The sequence below is a fragment of the Notothenia rossii genome (genome assembly GCF_949606895.1).
Source record: "Notothenia rossii genome assembly, chromosome: 9".
NCBI classification, from domain to species: domain Eukaryota; kingdom Metazoa; phylum Chordata; class Actinopteri; order Perciformes; family Nototheniidae; genus Notothenia; species Notothenia rossii.
In genome coordinates this window covers 40,532,780-40,545,825 of record NC_136907.1, presented here as the reverse complement: position 1 = coordinate 40,545,825, position 13,046 = coordinate 40,532,780, and positions in this window count along the sequence as shown.

The window sequence follows — 13,046 nt, the reverse complement described above, 5'->3', positions numbered from 1 at the left end:
CGTCTCATTGTTTCCTTACTATGGGGGTTGGTTAAACCTGCCTGATTGAGCTGATTAAACTGGGGAGGTGATAACAAAAACATCTTTTGACTCATGGTTGAATGAGGCCTTCTAAAAGTTGCCCTAAAAAGGGGATCACAGCACCTAGCAGAGGCAGAAGAAAGCCTCCAGATTGCTTTCTTAAGGCCTTGAATTTAGTTTTAAAGTTGGCCTTTTTATTGGCCAAGAGTTTGATAATCTTCTTTTGTTTTTTAGTTTGTTATACTGAGCGCCAGCTATTGGAATGTTACCCTTTAGAAGATTTAAAGACAGCTCACAGAGTGATTGAAGAAAATCCGTGGAGCAGTTCTTGAGAATATCCTTACGCTTCGAGGGCTTGGCGTTACACAAGGCCTTCAGCAGGGGCATGTTTAGTTTTAAACGGGCTGACATACTGTTTCAAGTTTTCGGTTTTGGTACATAAACAACTAACCACTGATTTGGTAGTGCTCCCGATCTAAGTCTGTAGATGTCTGGACAGCTGGGGGTCATGTCTACGATTAAATAACCGTGAGGATCCTTGGTGGCATCTTCAAAACATTTTGTAGGAAAAATGATTTATTACCAGGATATATTTGCTGAGCAAGTATGTTCATTTGTAATCTATCTCGTTTTTTTTTAAACAAGACCATGTAATTACAGATGTAGCGATTCATTTCAGACAGTTTGAAACGCGAGGGCCGTGATTGGTACGTGATCTGCCCTCGCTCAAGGGAAAACCTCCAGCTTGACTTGAGACCGCCCCCGTGATAGATAAATGTAATTATAATGAAGCCAGCTGCAATGGATCATTGATCCACCAGGGGGTGCAGTGGGGTTCCACACTGGAGCTCATGTGAAATAAAGTCAGATACAGTACGCTTGATGTACAGCGGAACTTTGTTAAGATCCATATGTCACGGATATCATACTCTGTGCTAAATAAGAGACATGTAATCATTTACAAAACATCACCATGTTGTAATTTAACAAAATAATGTTGTTTAGTCGAACAAAACGAACGGGAGGAAATGCAGCCCGGCTCTCGATTTTTAATCCTAATTTAATCATCATCTTCACCACGATCATTTATGTTTATGTTCACCGAATTGACATGAAATCACTGACACATATGAATATATTGTATTCAACTTCATTAAAACGTTATTAATGTGCCTAAACTCAGTAATTCACTAAGAATATTTATATTTTAATGGAGCCTCGTCGGCAGATCACGATCCCAACGCGCAGCGGAGGGATCTTGGTCTGCATGACGGGTGTTTTTCCAAATAAGGAACAAGTCGCTGCAAATTATCCCGCTTATTACATGGCCACATTCTCAACAAAGTAACGACATGACTCCCAATATTAACTTAAATGCTTTTATGGATTTAGAAAATGTTTTTATTGATTTAAAAAAAAAATTTATGTATTGATTTAAATTGACATGCATCCGCTAAGAAAAATAGTCCGTTGTTACCGTTTTTTAAACAGTGTGAATGAAACGGCAGCTCTCAGCTGTGTATTTACACAACTAATGGCCCATCAACCACAGCTCTCTCCCCCCCTCCCCCCTGATCTTTCTTCTCCAGCAGCTAAATTAACTGTAGGTTACTCTGAGTGACAAGCTTACAGTAAACACAACACTGTCATTGCAAGTGACCCTCAGTTAGTTGACTTTTATGTTCAACTGCTAAATTCGTTACTGATAAAAAAGGGCTTCTACTGTACCTAATTACCTTAACACTAGAACCGCCAGAGGTTTTTGTATAGGCCTACCTAAAACCGTCAAATCCCGCTATTAGAATGTGTTAAATATGTTCGTTATTCTCGCGTCCAGGAGAGAAGCTTGAAAATGAGACTAAATGGAGTCTCTGAGAAGATTCAAATGGGATACTTTAATTAAAAAAGGCGCGGTAGTGTTACAGACAGAATATTGTTCAGGCAGAAAACAGCTGTGATCTGGCTCTCATGAGCGAGAGAAGAGCGAGAATCCCTCGTCCGGTGCTGTTATATATATCCTCTGCTGGCTCCTCCCCGCCAGCCGGCTCACCTCGTCTCTAATGTCCGTTGTTGCATTTAAACAGAGGATTGGTACTTTTCACATTCAATATATGCTTAACACTCCATTTCTCCTCATCTTCTCTTTCATCACTTTTCATGTAACACATTTTAAACGCTGTAATCAATACTCTAAAAAATACAGAAAATACTTCACTGCTGGTTTGGTTTCCGGTCATTCCGGATGTTGTCACATGCTACTCTCGTCTGTAAACAATAATGTATTCAAATAAACTGTACCTTCATTTAATATTCAGCATGGTAGTATCTCCACATCTATAGTTATATTGTTAAATCAGTAGGTTTCGGTTTGCACCACTCCATGCCATTTCGCTACTAAATTCACCTCTTTAGGAAATCGTATATTACCCACATGCTAAATGCTAACCGGAGATGAAGGATTTTCTGAATAAAAGCTTAACTGGTTGTGCATGAGAATTTCAGTTTTTTCAGTATAAATCAGCATTTTAATTGATGGCATGTTTAAACTAAAGTATGCCATAAAACATTGATTTTAATTTCTAACAAATGCAATTTTTAACAACATAGGGTGCTACATAACACACTTTCAGGAAAAGTCACGCACTGGGAGACTTTAATATTTTATTGAAAAAAAGTTACATTGCGCACACACAACACACATCACACAAATTGACCCGATTGGTGGTTCTAGTGTTAAATAAACTCACTAATTAATGAAACTAGTTCAATACGCATTATATCTTAAAATCAGATCTGTTTTTTAAATGAAATCTGACGGCAGGCAGTTAGCTCTGATCACCTATGATAAATGCGCCGCACCTAATCGCTGGCCATTCAGCCTCAGAGCTCCCTCTATACAAATCAAACTGTAGACGGTGTGAAAGCACCTATTGTTTTAAATAATGGTCAGAATGTGACCTGTGAGCCTTCTGAATTACCGTGGGACAGCACATTCTAAAATACTAAAATGTTCAATCAATAAAGACATCTTATCTTATCTTAATAATATCTTCATATTAATAATAATAATAATAATAAATCATACTGTATGTGTCCGAAAGGGAGCAGGAGGAAGCAAACACAAAAATATACAACAAATATACTGCATATTAAAGCAAACTATTGTAAAGGTAAAAGTATGAGCATAACAAATAAAGAAGTGTAATGTAAACATTTACATTATTATTATGATTATTTAATATATAAAGATTATATGTTATTGAATTACAAGAACCAGCACCTTACCGTGGTAGAGAGGTTTGTGTGCCCTGATGAACCTGGGGGCTGTGTTGTCTGGAACCTTGTGTTCCTGGTAGGGTCTCCCATGGCAAATTGGTCTCAGGCAAGGGGCCAGACTAAGATTGGTTCACAAGACCTCATGAAAGACGACACACGAAGTGAGGATACCCGGCCCGGAGGAAGCCCGGGGTCCCCTTCTGGAGCCAGGCCCAGAAGGAGGACTCGTCGGCGAGCGTCTGGTGGCCGGGCTTGCCACGGAGCCCGGCCGGGCACAGCCCGAAAAGGCGACGTGGGCAACACCTCCGCTTCTCCGTCCCGCGAGCCCACCACTTACGGGAAACAGCAATGGGGTCGGGTGCGCTGCCAGAAGGGTGGCAGTGAAGGCAGAGGGTCTCGACGGCACAGACCCGGGCGACAGAAGCTAGCTTTGGGGACGTGGAACGTCACCTCTCTGGGGGGGAAGGAGTCGGAGCTTGTGCGGGAGGTGGAGCATTACCAGTTGGATCTGGTTGGGCTCACCTCTACGCACAGCGTCGGCTCTGGAACCTTACTTCTGGATAGGGGTTGGACTCTATTCTTCTCCGGAGTTGCTCAAGGTGTGAGGCGCCGGGCGGGTTTGGGGATACTCACAAGTCCCCGGTTGGGTGCTTTGTTGTTGGAGGCTACCCCAGTGGACGAGAGGGTTGCCTCCCTACGCCTGCGGCTTATGGGGGGGAAAACTCTGACTGTTGTTTGTGCTTATGCACCCAACAGCAGTTCAGAGTATACAGCCTTCTTGGAGACCCTGGAAAAAGTCCTGTATGGGGCTCCTGAAGGGGACTCTTTAATCTTGCTGGGAGACTTCAACGCACATGTGGGCAATGAAGAAGACACTTGGAGGGGAGTGATTGGGAGGAACGTCCCCCCTGATCTGAACCGGAGTGGTGGTTTGTTACTGGACTTCTGTGTTAGTCATGGATTGGCCATAACAAACACCATGTTCGAACATAAGGATGCTCATAAGTGTACGTGGTACCAGAGCACCCTAGGCAGAAGGTCCATGATCGATTTTGTTATCGTACCATCGGACCTGAGGCCGTATGTTTTGGACACTCGGGTAAAGAGAGGGGCGGAGTTGTCAACTGATCACCATCTTGTGGTGAGTTGGGTCGAGTGGCAGGGGAAGCCTCTGGATCAGGGGTCACCAACCTTTTTGTCACCGAGGGCTACTTCAAGGGTACTGAGTAATACGAAGGGCTACTTGTTTGATACAAACTTCCTGAATAACATAATTGCACGGTTCACCTTTAATGATAATATTATTATTAATAATAATCAGAACACATATTAATTTACTGTATGTGAAGGACTGTCTGATCACATGTTAATATTAATTATTCCTCACAATAATTATTAACAATGATTTACCATTGCTATATCAACACCATTGTTTTGTTATGAAAATGTATCTATATTTATACACATTCTCGCGAGATCTATCAGGGGTCGTTGTAATGCTGCGTTCACACCGGACGCGATTTCGCTCGAGTTTCACCGCTGCTGCCAGCTGTGTTTACTCGCATCATTCAAACAAGACGCGCTGGCTCGGGAGCTATAACTACAACAAAATGAACATATTTTACCGTGATTAAATTGTAATACACGTTTCTAAATGATGCCGAAATAACAACATACTGATACCGGTTAGTATAAACCATGAATTAAGGCTTGACAAGTCTGCAGACAAGACGGCAGGCGAAAAACCTTTTAAAATGCTTGTTTTCTGAATGGAGATTGGGTCAACCAGGCTAAGCTAACGTTGTATATGCTCATTCCACACTCATAACAACGGCCTACAGACATAAATAAACCAGCGACTGTATTCGCCATGACACAGAAAGTCTGTGGTTTGTACTTGTTTAACTTTGTCCAGTTTCTGAAAAGATATGAGGAGCTGTGATCTCTGTTTGCTAACTGCTAACGTTTTCTGGTTGAACGTAAGTGGCAGGCTGAGATCCTCACCACTGCTGTGTGTGTGTGTGTGTGTGTGTGTGTGTGTGTGTGTGTGTGTGTGTGTGTGTGTGTGTGTGTGTGTGTGTGTGTGTGTGTGTGTGTGTGTGTGTGTGTGTGTGTGTGTGTGGGGTGATGAGGCCCATGATCGTAGCTGCTCATGCTAGCTTGTCTCAGCTAAAGGTGGAACGGAGATTTGGTGCGTGGAGTTCAACTCTGAACCTATCTGGGGTCAGAGTTCAATTTCACGCACCAAATCTCCATTTCACTTACATATGTACATAGAAAAATGTGTGCTTTTAAAATGTTATATTCAATATTGTCATTTTAAAAATAAAAATGTATTCAATAATTTTTTTAGACGGAGCTCCATGGTGACTTGTGCTATTTTTAGAACATGCACGCGGGCGACCAATTTCCCCCCTGCGGGCGACTTAGTGCCCGCGGGCACCGCGTTGGCTACCCCTGCTCTGGATAGACCTGGTAAGCCCAAACGTGTAGTTCGGGTGAACTGAGAACATCTGGAGGAGGCCCAAGTTCAGGAGGCCTTCAACTCACACCTCCGGCGGAGCTTTTCTGGCATTCCTGTGGAGGTTGGGGACATTGAACCAGAGTGGTCGGTGTTCAAAGCCTCTATTACCGAAGCCGCGGTAGGGAGCTGTGGTCTCAAGGTCCTAGGTGCCTCAAGGGGCGGTAACCCTCGAACCTCCTGGTGGACACCGGTGGTCAGGGAAGCCGTCCGACTGAAGAAGGAGGCCTTCAGGGATTTGTTATCCCGGGGGACTCCTGAGGCAGTTGCAAGGTACCGACAGGCCCGAAGGGCAGCAGCCTCAGCCGTGGCCGAGGCAAAGCAGCGGGTGTGAGAGAAGTTCGGAGAAGACATGGAAAAAGACTTTCGGGCGGCACCAAAGTTGTTCTGGAAAACTGTCCGACACCTCAGGAGGGGGAAGCAGGGAACCATCCAAGCTGTGTACAGTAAGGATGGGACATTGTTGACCTCAACTGATGGAGTGTTAGGGCGTTGGAAGGAGCACTTTGAGGAACTCCTGAACCCGACAACTCCGCCCTCTATGTTAGAGGCAGAGCTGGAGTATGACGGGGGATCGACACCAATCTCCCGGGGGGAGGTCACTGAGGTCGTCAAACAACTTCACAGTGGCAAAGCCCCTGATGAGATCCGCCCAGAAATGCTGAAGGCTCTGGGTGGTGAGGAACTGTCATGGTTGACATGTCTCATCAACGTTGCGTGGAAGTCGGACACTGTACCGAAGGAGTGGCAGACCGGGGTGGTGGTTCCCCTTTTTAAAAAGGGGGATCAGAGGGTGTGTGCCAATTACAGAGGCATCACACTACTCAGCCTCCCCGGGAAAGTTTACTCTAAGGTACTCGAAAGGAGGGTCAGGCCGATTGTCGAACCTCAGATCGAGGAGGAACAATGCGGATTCCGTCCTGGTCGTGGAACGGCGGATCAGCTTTTTACTCTCGCAAGGATCCTGGAGGGGGCCTGGGAGTACGCTTATCCAGTCTACATGTGTTTTGTAGACTTGGAGAAGGCGTATGACCGGGTTCCCAGGGAGTCACTGTGGGAGGTGCTGCGGGAGTATGGGGTGAGGGGGTCTCTACTCAGGGCCATCCAATCTCTGTACTCCCAAAGCGAGAGCTGTGTCCGGGTCCTCGGCAGTAAGTCGGACCCATTTCAGGTGAGGGTTGGTCTCCGCCAGGGCTGCGCTTTGTCACCAATCCTGTTTGTAATATACATGGATCGGATTTTGAGGCGTAGTCGTGGGCTAGGGGGTCTGCAGTTTGGTGGACTAAGGATTGCACCACTGCTTTTTGCAGATGATGTGGTTCTGATGGCTTCATCGGTCTGCGACCTTCAGCACTCACTGGATCAATTCGCAACCGAGTGTGAAGCGGCTGGGATGAGGATCAGCACCTCCAAATCTGAGGCCATGGTTCTAAGCAGGAAACCGATGGACTGTCCACTCCAAGTAGGGAATGAGTCCTTACCCCAAGTGAAGGAGTTCAAGTATCTCGGGGTCTTGTTCTCGAGTGAGGCAACAATGGAGTGTGAGATGGGTCGGAGAATCGGAGCAGCGGGAGCGGTACTGCAGTCTCTTTACCGCACCGTTGTGACGAAAAGGGAGCTGAGCCAGAAGGCAAAGCTCTCTGTCTACCGCGCCATTTTCGTTCCTACCCTCACCTGTGGTCATGAAGGATGGGTCATGACCGAAAGAACGAGATTGCGGGTACAAGCGGCCGAGATGGGTTTTCTCCGCAGGGTGGCTGGTGTCTCCCTTAGGGATAAGGTGAGAAGTTCGGTCATCCGGGAGGGACTCGGAGTTGAACCGCTCCTCCTTCGCGTCAAAAGGAGCCAGTTGAGGTGGTTCGGGCACCTAGTTAGGATGCCACCCGGGCGCCTCCCTAGGGAGGTGTTCCAGGCACGTCCAGCTGGGGTAGACCTAGAACCAGATGGAGGGATTATATCTCTTCGCTGGCCTGGGAGCGCCTTGGGATCCCCCAGTCAGAGCTGGTTGATGTGGCCAGGGAAAATAAAGTTTGGGGCTCTCTGCTGGAACTGCTACCTCCGCGACCCGACCACGGATAAGCGGGAGAAGATGGATGGATGGATGAATTACAAGATTAGATATACTTTAGTATAGTATCTAAAATATTGATGTGTTCAAATGCTCTTCAAAACACAACTGAAAGTCCATGAAACTTGTCTTTCTGTATTTGTGAATGAAGCGCCATCTCCTGGTTAAAACCTGAAATTGAAAATCTGGCAACGCCCTCTTGGAAAATAGTGGGAGGGCTTAACATTCCTCTATACTGGTCTTAGGCAGGTCGTAGGCAGGAAGCTGTAAACTGGAGTCTGAAATGAAATGCTACATCTGTAGTATTCAAACTAATGGTACGACTATTTCTCCCCTGATGAAAAACATTTTGTGTAAGCATCATAACACTCATATACCTGTGATGACGGTATTGGGTGAAAAGTCTGACTACTTCAGGATGCTCGGAGGCCTGAAATATAACATTGTTCAATATAATCAAATGACTTTGTTTAGGAGGAAATAGAGATTCTTCTTCAAATGATTCAGGCAGACCTTTGACGAATTTCATATTTTTATTCTTTTCCTGCAGTTCTGCATACATTGGCTGGAAAGAAGTGTAAATCCACACAATATTTTGAGGCTGTACATCCATTACATGAATACAATTTTGCAATACATTCTTGACAAAAAAAGTTTTTCCACACCCACTGGGACCAACTACTAAACAAGAAAAAGGAACACGTAGTCTGGGCTCAAAATCAATTTGGCTGGGTGAAAACATTTTTGTCTCTTCTTATTATTTCTCAATACCCAAAAGGCAAAGTATTTCCTCCGTCTAGTAGACGTTTCTTATCAAACACAACTCGGAACTTTTTGGTGAATGACTCATTTTTCAAAACGAAACCCTCTTTATTCCGTACAATGTTGTGTTGCGGGGCCTGAAGACACCTCCCCCTCTCAGAGTTTTGAACGTAGCCTCCCACCAGATCTGTTAGACTGTCAAAGTTCACTCGTTCACAACATTTGTGCGTTTGAGTAATCCCCTTCACACGCATCACAACCTTTTTCTGATTTTTGGTTTGGTAAGCATAACTTTTAGGGCCTGCTGAAACAAACTCTTTAATCGTGTCACCCCCCAGTTCATCTGTCAGATCCCCCAGATAAACCCCCATGGGCAGTGGAGTCTCCCCCTGTCTTGTCACATAGATTATACTATCTGTGTCGTAGTAGAAAACTGTTATCTACCTTGTTGGGAGGAGAATAGCAGTTTTCTCCGTAACACCACTGAACAAGAGCCGTCCTGTCATTGAGAAATGATAAATACTTGCTAGCTGAAAACAAGAGGTTAAGAAATTCTTCTGTTTTGGTCACAATCTTAGTCTGAGTCAGATTGCTTCTCTGGGGAAATTTGCCCCTAGAAACTGTTGAGACATAGTTTTGACACTTGTCTTTTGGCTGGATTTTATTTAATTTTATCTGCATCCAGCAAGATCCCCTGATTAGCATGGTAGTCTGCCACATACTTTTGTCTGCTCTCATCATATCTGGCCTCTGAAGGATAACCTGATGCTTCTTGTTTGCCCTTCAAAAATGTGTGTATATAATCTACAAAAATGCTGTCACTTTTCTTCTCAAAATGCCACACCTCTGTGATCTGAGTCATATCCAGGGCTTTGTTGAATTCTGTGGTCACCCAAACTCCTGTTAATGCTCTTTCCTCTTTGCTGTGCATGCAGGGTCCCTGTTGGTTGTTGAGCTCTGTGCATGTACGGCAGAGGGTGAACACTAGCTGGCCCGCTGCAGTTCGGTAGGGCAGGACTGGAAAGTAAAGACCCCTGGGAGGGTCTACTGTGGCTCTGATTAACCCTAAATAACTCTGAGGATCTTTGAAATCTCGGAATATGATCTGGGGATGCCTCCCTGGGGGTCAGTGGCTCTGGAGCTTTGTATTCCCTGAGTAAATCCTGCAAATCTTGATTGGATTTTTTCATCTCATGCTCCCTGCATAACGATCACTTTGGGCCCGTGAACAGACTGTAGCTCATGCAGCTTTTCCTCACTAGCAGCATAGAGCTGCTCAAATGTTCCACCTGTCAAGGGGTTTTTCTCATGGCCCTTATAGCAAGATGGGCACCCGTGATAGAAGCAACCAAGAAATTCCCAAACAATCTTTGCCCCCGCAACTTCAACAAACCCATCTACGACAAACAGCCCACTCGTTTCTCGCCTTCATTCAACGCATGTTGAATAAATACACCTTCAGTCTGTGCCACCCACTCCAGCCACTGAATACCTGCGTTTGAGTACGTCTTGTTTTCACGGTGGTAGTCGTCGGGTGGGGGAATTGCTAGGGTTTTGGGGGGTAGAAAGTTTGTCGTAAAAACTTTCATACACGCAGAAGTGATGGTCGCCCGACTAAAAGGATCCACTCCTGTCTCCTCGAGAAACCCTTTTCGAAATAAAGTGGCGCCCTGGGCAAGAATGTCAACATCGTTTTTACAGTAAAGCAATGCCTGCTTTCGAAAATCAAAAGTACCCGTGCGTACCGTCTCATACCTTACTAAAAAGTCACTCTTTTCATCAGTTGTCATGCGTTCAGTCATATAACAGTGTGCCAGCGGGTAAGGTCCAATATAGCTCAGATTGGCCTGAGAGCTGAAACCATGAGGGAAGTACCCCTTGATTTTATCTTCAAATCCCAAAGCTTTTGGCATTGCTGCTAAACGCATAGAGAGATAAGACAGTGAGTCTATGTACTTTTGTCCGAAATCCGGGTCAGTAAAAGAGATCACTTTACTTCCTTGCATTATCAAAGAGGGTTTTACCCCTTGCTCAATCATTGCATTGATAACAACATAGCTTTCAAAACCCTTAGCATTGTGAGCGATGAAGGTTGCATTTTTTAACTTGAGGCGACAAAAATGTGCCAGAAACTGCAGTGCACAGTCAGTACCCTCAGTGACCCAAATTTCGCCCGCAAGGGTTTTTGTGCACACCAGGAAGGGTACATGTACGCCGTCTGCCCCCGCCATTGTTTCAAAATCATAAAACACAATGTTGTCATTGTGTTCTGTCTCTTTGGGTAACACTCCAATGTAACACAGATGTTTTTCACACTCGCCTGTAGAAGCAGAGGGTAATTTTTTCTTGCACGTTTTACATTTTTTCACCGCACACTTGTGTGTTTTATTTGTACTACTCTTGGGGATGTAGTAAGAATGTTGGCAATCTACACACTTTTTGTGTAAACCCCAGTTACTGGCAATGTCTGATGATCTCTGTGTCTGTTTTTTATGTCAAGAGTGACAGCCGACCGTATGGCACGTTTTGTTACAGTCTTTACAAAAGATGGGTTTAAACTCTTCCAGAGTACATGAGGGGTCAAGGCAGACACAACAATGACCAGTACAGGTGTGTGACCACTGCGAGCTGTAGCCTGTGTAACAATGTTCGCAGACATATGAAGACCCTAAAAACCCCTTCAAGTTTTTAATCCCATAGTAATGGTTTTTGAAGAGGAACAAAAACACAGTTTTGTCTCATTTGGGACCGTCTGTCTGGAATTTACAGTGGGCACGATCTTCATCGCCTCTGTAAAACACCACAATCTTGCATTTTAAACTCTCTTCGAATTTATCAATGTTGTTTAATGTCACAGCTGTCTGATCTGTCAAACCCACCCTCCTCTGAATCTCTCTATCGCGTTCAAAACCTTCGCTATCAGTGAGGTTGTCATGCAACAACAGTGCTAAATTAAAAGCAAAACACAGCTGGTTGGAGGAATTCTCAACAACGTACAGAAAACGCTTCTTCTTTTTAACAATCTCATTGTCCAACATTTTACTAGCCAATCGTTTAGCACCGCCACGGGGGGATTGAACAATTTCCACCGCTAGTTCAAGATTGCTGTCTGCCATTATCTCCAAATTTGACTGCACGGCATTGAACAGGGCATCCTCAAAATCATTCAGATTATTATCACCGTTGGCATTTAAAATGGCTGACACATTAGCCTGTAGCTGCTCGCCACATAGCTCAATCTGTACAAGATCTTCCCTCTCTGCCCGTGAAAAAGCCTCACATAGCATATCATGTACATTGCTCACCAGAACCCCATAATAGGCTGTAAAGTCTGCTTCATCGTTAGGAGGAGGTAGGACTAGAGACTGACACAGTTCTGTGTTATTGAATACAGGTCGAGACAAAACACGTGGTGAGGCATTGTTAGCTCCTCCACCATGTTGTAACGAGGGGCCTGGTGATTCTGAAGCATTCAGGGTGTCATTTGGTCAGCGCCCCCTCCATTCTGTAGCGAGGGGCCTGGTGATTCAGCATTGGCTGAAGCTATGCTATTTGTTCCATTCAGATGGAGTACTTCGTCTGCGAGCTGATTTAAAAGCCCGAGACCGGGGTAAGTGTCAGAGTTTTGGTAGCAGTCTAGCACCCATCTAATGTTGCAGGATAGCTTGAGTTTGTTTGTGAGGAGGTGGAAGGTTCGTTTACATCTTCATCATTTAACTCACTGATATTGTCTGAACACCGAGGAAATGACATATCTCCATATATGAATTCCTCATTACTGCTTAGCTCATTTATATCATTTATACCATGAAGAAAATACATTTCTCTATCTGCTAAATCATCCATGTTTGACCGTTTATGAAATCACCCCAAAAAAAAATCAAAAATACATTTTTCACAGCTGAAGAAACATAACGTACGGATACATCGGTATCAATTTACATGAGACCCCCTCCAGCTTATTCAGTGGGCGTGACCATAAAGTCGACAGTAACAGCAGTGGGGCTCCTCTTGAGAATAGGTGGGTAGATCTATACAGAAAAAAGACAGAGAAAAAAGAGTGGTAAGTATTTGAAAACACAGGATTATACATTTAGCAACAATTCATTTAGCAACAATTCATTTAGCGATCATCTTATAAAATAGCCATACAACTCATTTACCGGTATGATAACTCGTCTCGAGTGTGTCTGCGAGGGGTTCACCCCAGAGCGGCTCTGAGGTCGCCGTGAAAAAATCAAGACCAACTTGATTCTCAGATGGAAGTTGTGTTGGGGGTTCGCTCCAGAGCTGTTGAAGAGGGGCAGAGTCTGCCTGACTCGTTATGAGTGTGTCTGGGACGGGTTGTACCTCGAACTCATCCAAGTAGGCACTCCAAAAGTCAAAATCGGCCTGAAC